Here is a 7,296-nt window from a genome sequence, read left to right as displayed (position 1 = left end):
TTCAAACTTATTGTGAAAAGAATATTAAAAGGTACAATCAGTTCAAGAATAAGCTGAAGTCAGTTGGAGTTCAACCAGTCAGACCAGCAAGCTTCACTTCAGAAAAGGATCGTGTCTTTGACAAGGAGTTGCTTCAAGATTTAGAAGAAGGTGAAGTCAGAAGAGAAGACAACTGAAGTCAATTAGCTCAAAACTCAATGTAATATGATTAGAGCTTTATGAATCAAGATAGACTAATGTAGTTATATGTTCAGGCTAGAGGAACATCTATCTTGTATTCACTTGTAAATTTCTTTTGGAATCTGGAAAATATTAAATATAATCCAGAACTTTTCTGCTATTTACTTTGCATTACTGTTTATATCTTTTTCTTATTTGTTAGTTGAGTTATCCTCTAGGTATTTGTTGTTATTGTCTAACAAGCAAATAGGGGGAGATTGAAAGGCATATGTCATAGCCTATTTGTTTATTCGAGGATTTAACTCAACTCAAATAAGAATGTAATAAGTAAATAGTGGATCTATCGTCAGAGAGATCTCACAGAGTAACATCTGTCAAAGGGTTAAGAAACATTATTCATCTACAGACGTGAAGACTTAATTCACTGGAAGAAGCTCAAGAAATTGATCAAGCCTCAGTGATATAAATCAAGATTGTGGATTTAATCAAGTGACAGAGATCTCGTCAGGGTATCAATTAATTACAAGGATTTAGTCTGAAGAAAATCAAGAGTATCAAGGTCAAGGCTTGAAGAAACGTCACGGAAGTTAGTCACTCATGAACCAGATAATACATCGAGTGTCAACATTGAAGTGGTGGAATTGATTCATAATTGACAGTAATTTTCAGAAGATTTTCAGAAGAATGGTTGCTGCTCAAGATTAATATTAAATATCTATTAATTAATTAAGTCAAATAATTTAATTAAGAAAATTAATTATATCTGCAAAGATTAATTTATTGATTAATTGAATTAATTGATTAATTAATTCAAAATTAATATTAAGGATTTTCAGAATTGTTATTAGATTAAAATCTATTAATAATTCAGTAAGACAATATGATTTGAACTACTATGACAATCGGTATGACAATTGATAGTCATACCAAAAGTCTTGCTAGTTCATTCTGATTGTCTTGCTAGCTATTGGGATTGTCTTGCTAGTTCAAAAGGATAGTCTCACCGAAAGTCCTACCAGTTCAAATGGATTGTCATGCCAGTTCATTTGATTGTCTTGCCGAAAGTCTTGCTGATTCAACTGGATTGTTTTGTTTAATTAAACAACAAAAAGCAGAAGACATTCATGCAATTATTAAAACAGAACACACAAGTCAAGAACACAGCAGAAACAAAAGCAAATCATTTCATTTTTCATCTGCTCTATTCAAGATCAAAATTCTAGATTGTAAAGTTAAATCCAAACCACTAGAATTATTTATCTTGTTCTTGTGTAACAATCTAGCGGATCAAAATCCCTAGAACTTAATCTCAAATCGCATTTAGCATTTGATCTTTTCATTGTAAAAATAGAAAAAGTTCATGTCGAATTTATTCTAGATTTGTAAAAATTGATTTGAGATTAATCCCTTGTAACAGATACCGTTGTTGTAACACCTTTCAAGTTTAATAAAAGTTTTATTTAACTTGAATTTTGTTTCACCTTTTTATTCCGTATTTTATTCGATTAAACGGTATTGTTTGCATTCAACCCCCCTTCTACAAATAAATTGGGACCTAACAAGATTTGAAAATGAACTTCAAGTGTAATTAATATGACATTTTATTATGTCTCTAGAATTTATTTTCCCAAATTACACTAGTAATTTTCACCGATTTTTTCTTATTTATATGTGTGTGTATTAGGTGGTAAATTCAAAAACAAATCACCTGAAATTTTTAATTTGTTTATTTTTTTTCTTTCCGTTTATCAGCATTTTATGTTCAAAATATCAGGATGAATTGATTTGTATTCAATCCCTTTATACGAATCACCATAGTTGATTATTAGATATTAACAAATAATGAAAGTATGAAGATTTCTTAAATCAAGTTAAAAAACTTATTAACCCAACGGTGCATATAAAAACAATAAAATTATTTGGAAATGTAATGAAATAATGAAAGTATAAAGACCTACTAAATTAGGTTAAGAAACTTATGAATCAAAAATAGAAGCCAAATCGGACCAATTATTCCAAAACGTGGGCTTAGACAAGGGGACCCTTTGTCCCCTTATCTGTTTCTACTTTGTGTTGAAGGTCTGTCATTGTCTCTCAAAGATGCTGTTAACAGGGCTAAAATGTCTGGTTGTCGTATCTGTCCGTAGGCTTCAGTTATCACTCATCTGCTTTTTGCAGATGATAGTTTCCTGTTCTTCAAAGCGAATACGGATGAGGCTAATGCAATAAAGGAGGTTCTTAGTCGATATGAAGCTCTTTCTGGTCAAGCAGTCAATTATCAAAAGTCTGCTATCTTTTTTAGTTCGAATGTTCGGCGGGATAAGCAAGCTGAAATTAAAAACATTCTTCAGGTGCAGAGTGATCTTGGCAGTAGTAAGTATCTTGGTTTACCGTCTCTTATAGGTAAATCTAAGAAAACAGTGTTCAACTATCTGAAGGATAAAGTCTGGGAGAAAGTAAACAATTGGAATACGAAGTTGTTGTCGAGAGCATGGAAAACTGTTCTTCTGCGTACTGTAGCTCAAACCATTCCTGCCTATATGATGTCTTGTTTCTTACTCCCTAAGTCACTTTGTCAGGAAATTGAAAAAATTATGAATGCCTTCTGGTGGAGCTCTAACTCGTCCAATAGCAAGGGGATAAAATGGTTGTCTTGGTCTCGAATGAGTAGGTCAAATAATAAAGGTGGTCTCAGATTTCGTGATCTATATGGTTTCAATTTAGCTTTGTTGGGAAAACAATGTTGTAACTTATTAAAAAATCCTGATGCTTTACTCTCGAGATTACTGAAAGCAAAGTATTATCCAAACTGTAGTTTATTTCAAGCTGGTAGAACGGGGGGTTCAAGCTTTATATGGTCAGGCATTTGGGAAGCAAAAGAAAATATGAAGAATGGGATAAGATCGGTTTTAGGGGATGGAAAAGCTATACACATTTTCACTGACAGATGGTTGTGAGGGAAGTCAAGTTATTGTGTTGATCGTGATGTTGATGACTCTGCTGTGAGAACTGAAAAAGTCAGTGATTATTTTATGACTGGCACAAGAACTTGGGATGAAACGAAAGTCAGGAGCAATTTCAATAATAATGGTGGAGAGGTCATTCTTGCAGTCCGAATTCCTCAAAATAGTACAAGAGACAGGTTAGCCTGGGTCCATTCTAATGATGGACAGTACTCAGTGAGGTCGGGATATCATCATTGACACTCGCTACACGCGGCTCATGAGGAAGGTCAGGATGTTAGTGGTCGGGGTAAGTTATGGAGATCGTGTATCCCTCACAAAATGAAGGTGCTGCTTTGGAGGATTTGTCGTAATACTGTTCCAGTCAGATATCGTCTTCGGGGAAAAGGGGTGCGTGTGCCAATCACTTGTATGATGTGTACGAGGGACATAGAGCATATGCGCCATCTGTTCTGTGACTGTGGGTTTGCCAGGGCCTGTTGGCAGCATTTGGGGCTATTATATGATACAAGACAATTGGAAAATGCTTCGTAGTGGCTTTTGGAAAAACTTAGTTCAGAATCAAATGATAATTTGATAAAGGTTGCAATTGTAGTCTGGGGCGTGTGGTGGGCTAGGAACAAAAGGGTGTGGGAAGGGAAGGTTCTGACTCCAAAGTTAGTCAATGAATGGAGTTGTAAATAGGTTTTCGACTGGAGAGAGGCACATAGGAAGAAAATGCAGAGCTCCTCTCATCGAAAGGAGGTGAGAATGCAACACGTTATAAGCTGGACCACACCTGTTAAGGGTTTGTGGAAGCTGAACGTTGATGCCTCAGCTTTTGAGGGTATAGATTCTTTCTCAATTGGTATGGCGATTAGAGATCATAGAGGGAGTTTTCTCCAGGGTCGTACGATGAGGTTTGCAGGGGGTGTAAGTGTTATTGAGGCTGAGTTGGTTGGCATCTTGGAGGCTCTGAAATGGACCGGTGAATTTCATGGCCAAGGTCCATTGTAGAGAGTGACTCTCTTCTAAGTGTGCAAGCTATAAAAGGAAGTCGACAGACTTATCTTGAAGCAGGGGTGTTGATTGATCACTGTAGGTCCATATTATGTAGTAGGGCTAATATATCTTTGAGTTTTGTTAAGAAGCATGCAAACATGGTAGTGCATTTGATGGCTAGAATTCCCCGTACGCTTAATAGCTTCGTTGGTTACTCGTCTCCTCCGCTTTCGGTGTTGGAGACACTTATGTCGGAAGTTTAAGTTTTAATGAAATATCTTTTCTTTAAAAAAAATAAAAAAATAGAAGCCAAATCAAACAATATTTTATAAAAATTTAATCCTCCATCTAAGTCAGAAGCCAACCCTACAAACGACAATAAAGACTTTATTCATTATAAATGACCCATGGACCTATAGAATAGTCAAGCCCATAATTTAAGGCTGCGTTTGTTTGAAAAAACCTTGAAAATATAGAATATGTTCATTCATCTAAATAATTCTAAATCTAGGTCAAATAGTTTCGTCACCGAATATATAAAAAAAATCCACCCGAAGTAGTGAACAAAATTAATTTTTATAATACCAGTTCGAATATTAATGAATTAAAAAATAAAATGTGTCATATGAAAATTAACAAACAAGGAGGTAAAAACTAAAAACACAATAAAACACGTACTATTCCGAATTCTTGCGCCACCACTTCCAGTTCCAGTGCTATATATAACAAATCATTTCTTTCTTACTAATCTCTCACCCCATTTTTCACGTTTCTCTCCCACCGTCTAAATCACATATTCATCTCTCTCTCTCTCCCTCTCCCTCTCTCTCTCGTCGAATTAAGGTACGATGTCTCGCTTTTTCACTTATTGAATTTCAGTGAAGTTAATTATTCGTTGCAATAGATCAATTTATTCGTACTGTTATATGTTATCTATGTGAGTGCGTATATATGTGATCGATTTGTTTAATTTTTGATGTATTAAAGTGTCTCGCTCTAGAACTTGATTGTATTTGTGCACGATGAGTTTTTGTATAATTTTATGATTGTATAGGTCTGCTTGATGTATAATTACTGTATATATCAGTTATGTACTTGTGTATTGATGCGTGTTTATGAAACGGTGCAGTTTTGGTTTCAGAAATGGTGTTCTTTCGGAGTGTTTCGCTGCTAAACAAGCTGCGGTCTCGTGCTGTAAGTTATATATTATTTCTGTTTGATATGTTTATATGATTGTGTTTAATTTTTTGATTTATTTATTTCTAGCTGTCTTGTGATAAATTTGTTTTGACAGGTTCAGCAATCGAATCTCAGTAATACAGTTCGTTGGTTTCAAGTGCAAACCTCGGCTTCTGATCTCGTAATTATTTTCTTTTTTGCGTTTGTTGTTTATTAATGTAATAGCTGCACGGTGTTTATATGCTAGTTGCTCTGGCATGGAATAGTTTTTAGATGTTTCAATTGCACATCCGAGTGGATTTGACAAATTGTGAATGGTTTATCATTGTGAATATTTTTATGTATAGGCCTCTCCATTGGGGGTCCTAATTTGGTATACTAGTTTTAAGTTACGAAATTTGAGGACGTTAATATATTGCTAGATAACTATCACTGGATTTCCCCATTTTTGGATACAAATATTTACAAATGAATCTATTAGTCGTGATGCGAATAAACTTTTTATGCATTGAATAGTTTGTGCACTTGCGTAAGTGATAATCGTGTTAGTGTAAAAATCAAAGTGGTCACTTAACTAAAACTCATATATCAGTTTAACCATCAAGCTTTAAAGGGGTATCATTTCAATCACTAAAATCATAATAAATATCAAACAAATATCTCAAAATATGTTCTCGAGAATTAAAAATTATTTTTATAGAGTTTTATACATTTTTCTTGAATCCTATTGCAACCAAATGAAAATGTATGAATTTCTAGTATTTTAGATGATATAGTGAGATTTTATGAAAAATTTTCTACTAAACATTTTTATTTAAATCAAAATAATAACTACAAAATTAAAAATAAATATTAGACAAAATTTTAAAAATCTCACTATATTTTCTAAAATACTAGAATTCATACATTTTCATTTAATTGTAGTAGGATTTAAGAAAAATGTATAGTATTTTATAAAAATAATTTTTAGTTTTTAAGCACATATTTAGAGGTATATGGTTGATATATATTTTGACTTTAATGATTCAAATGATACCCCGTTAAGTTCAATGATTAAACTGATATATGGTTTTGAGTTTATTGACCACTTTGATAAAACCCGTTGTAGTTGATATATATGAATACGAAAGGGTACACATGAATTGACTTTGGCATTGATGTGTTTTAGCAGGACTATTTTTGTGTCGGTCAATAGAATGAAAGGGTCCTAAGGGATCTGAAGGCGATGATATTGAAGAATGTGTGCATCTAACTGTTTTCTGTAATTTAGAGTTTACCTGGATCAATTATTTGTTCCCCATATACTTCTCATCCATTGAGATATACGTGTCAGTAGTAATGATTAATAAGTTTTGGTGTCCACTGGAAAATTTTGTAATTTGTTATTAAGTTGAGTGATATACTGATAGTGGTGTATTACGTCAGAGGCGTTATTCACATTTGGAAGTAAAAATCAGCAATATAATTTTTTTTGTTTGTTTGGGATGAAAATTACTGTTGTTTGTTTGGGCATGTATATAAACTGCTAAGAAGTTTTTATTTTTTGGTATCACATATTGTGTATATTTCTTTTAGGATCTCCGTTCTCAGCTTAAGGAGTTGATTCCAGAACAGCAGGTACATTTCATTAGAATAGGATTGTAACTCACTGTACAAGTACATAAACTTTAGTGATGTTTGATGTCATTTGTAAAACATAAATGAACCCGAGCTTTGATTTTGTAAATCTTGTTTTACTCCAAGTTAAAATGGCCTGGTTTAATAATTAGCAAAAAGGGGCCTGTTTATGCGAAAAGTTGAAGTAACATAATATTGACTCCTAAGTTGAATTCTTAGAAATAGGAATTGTGTACTGATTTCAGTTACTCGCTTCAGAATTTTGATTTGAACAAAATTCAATATTACTATTCTCAATTCTTAAATGCAAGTTGTAGGATTATTTTTGTTTGTTATTTTGTTATATTTTACATCGTATTTATAAGGTATATATTTT

At 33.2% G+C, this 7,296-nt stretch overlaps 1 long non-coding RNA gene across 1 annotated transcript; it reads left to right on the top strand.

Moving 5' to 3' along the window:
• Nucleotides 1-4,789: 4,789 nt before the first annotated feature.
• LOC141710896 (uncharacterized) lies at nt 4,790-7,270 on the top strand. The gene is made up of 4 exons (XR_012571122.1): nt 4,790-4,967; nt 5,254-5,318; nt 5,419-5,484; nt 6,879-7,270. It is a non-coding gene; the product is annotated as an uncharacterized LOC141710896 (long non-coding RNA).
• Nucleotides 7,271-7,296: the final 26 nt, after the last annotated feature.

Source organism: Apium graveolens, chromosome 3, assembly GCF_009905375.1.
Source record: "Apium graveolens cultivar Ventura chromosome 3, ASM990537v1, whole genome shotgun sequence".
In the NCBI taxonomy this organism is placed as follows: Eukaryota; Viridiplantae; Streptophyta; class Magnoliopsida; order Apiales; family Apiaceae; genus Apium; species Apium graveolens.
Note: the sequence above shows the minus strand (reverse complement) of the source record. Positions and strands in the feature narration are given on the sequence as shown.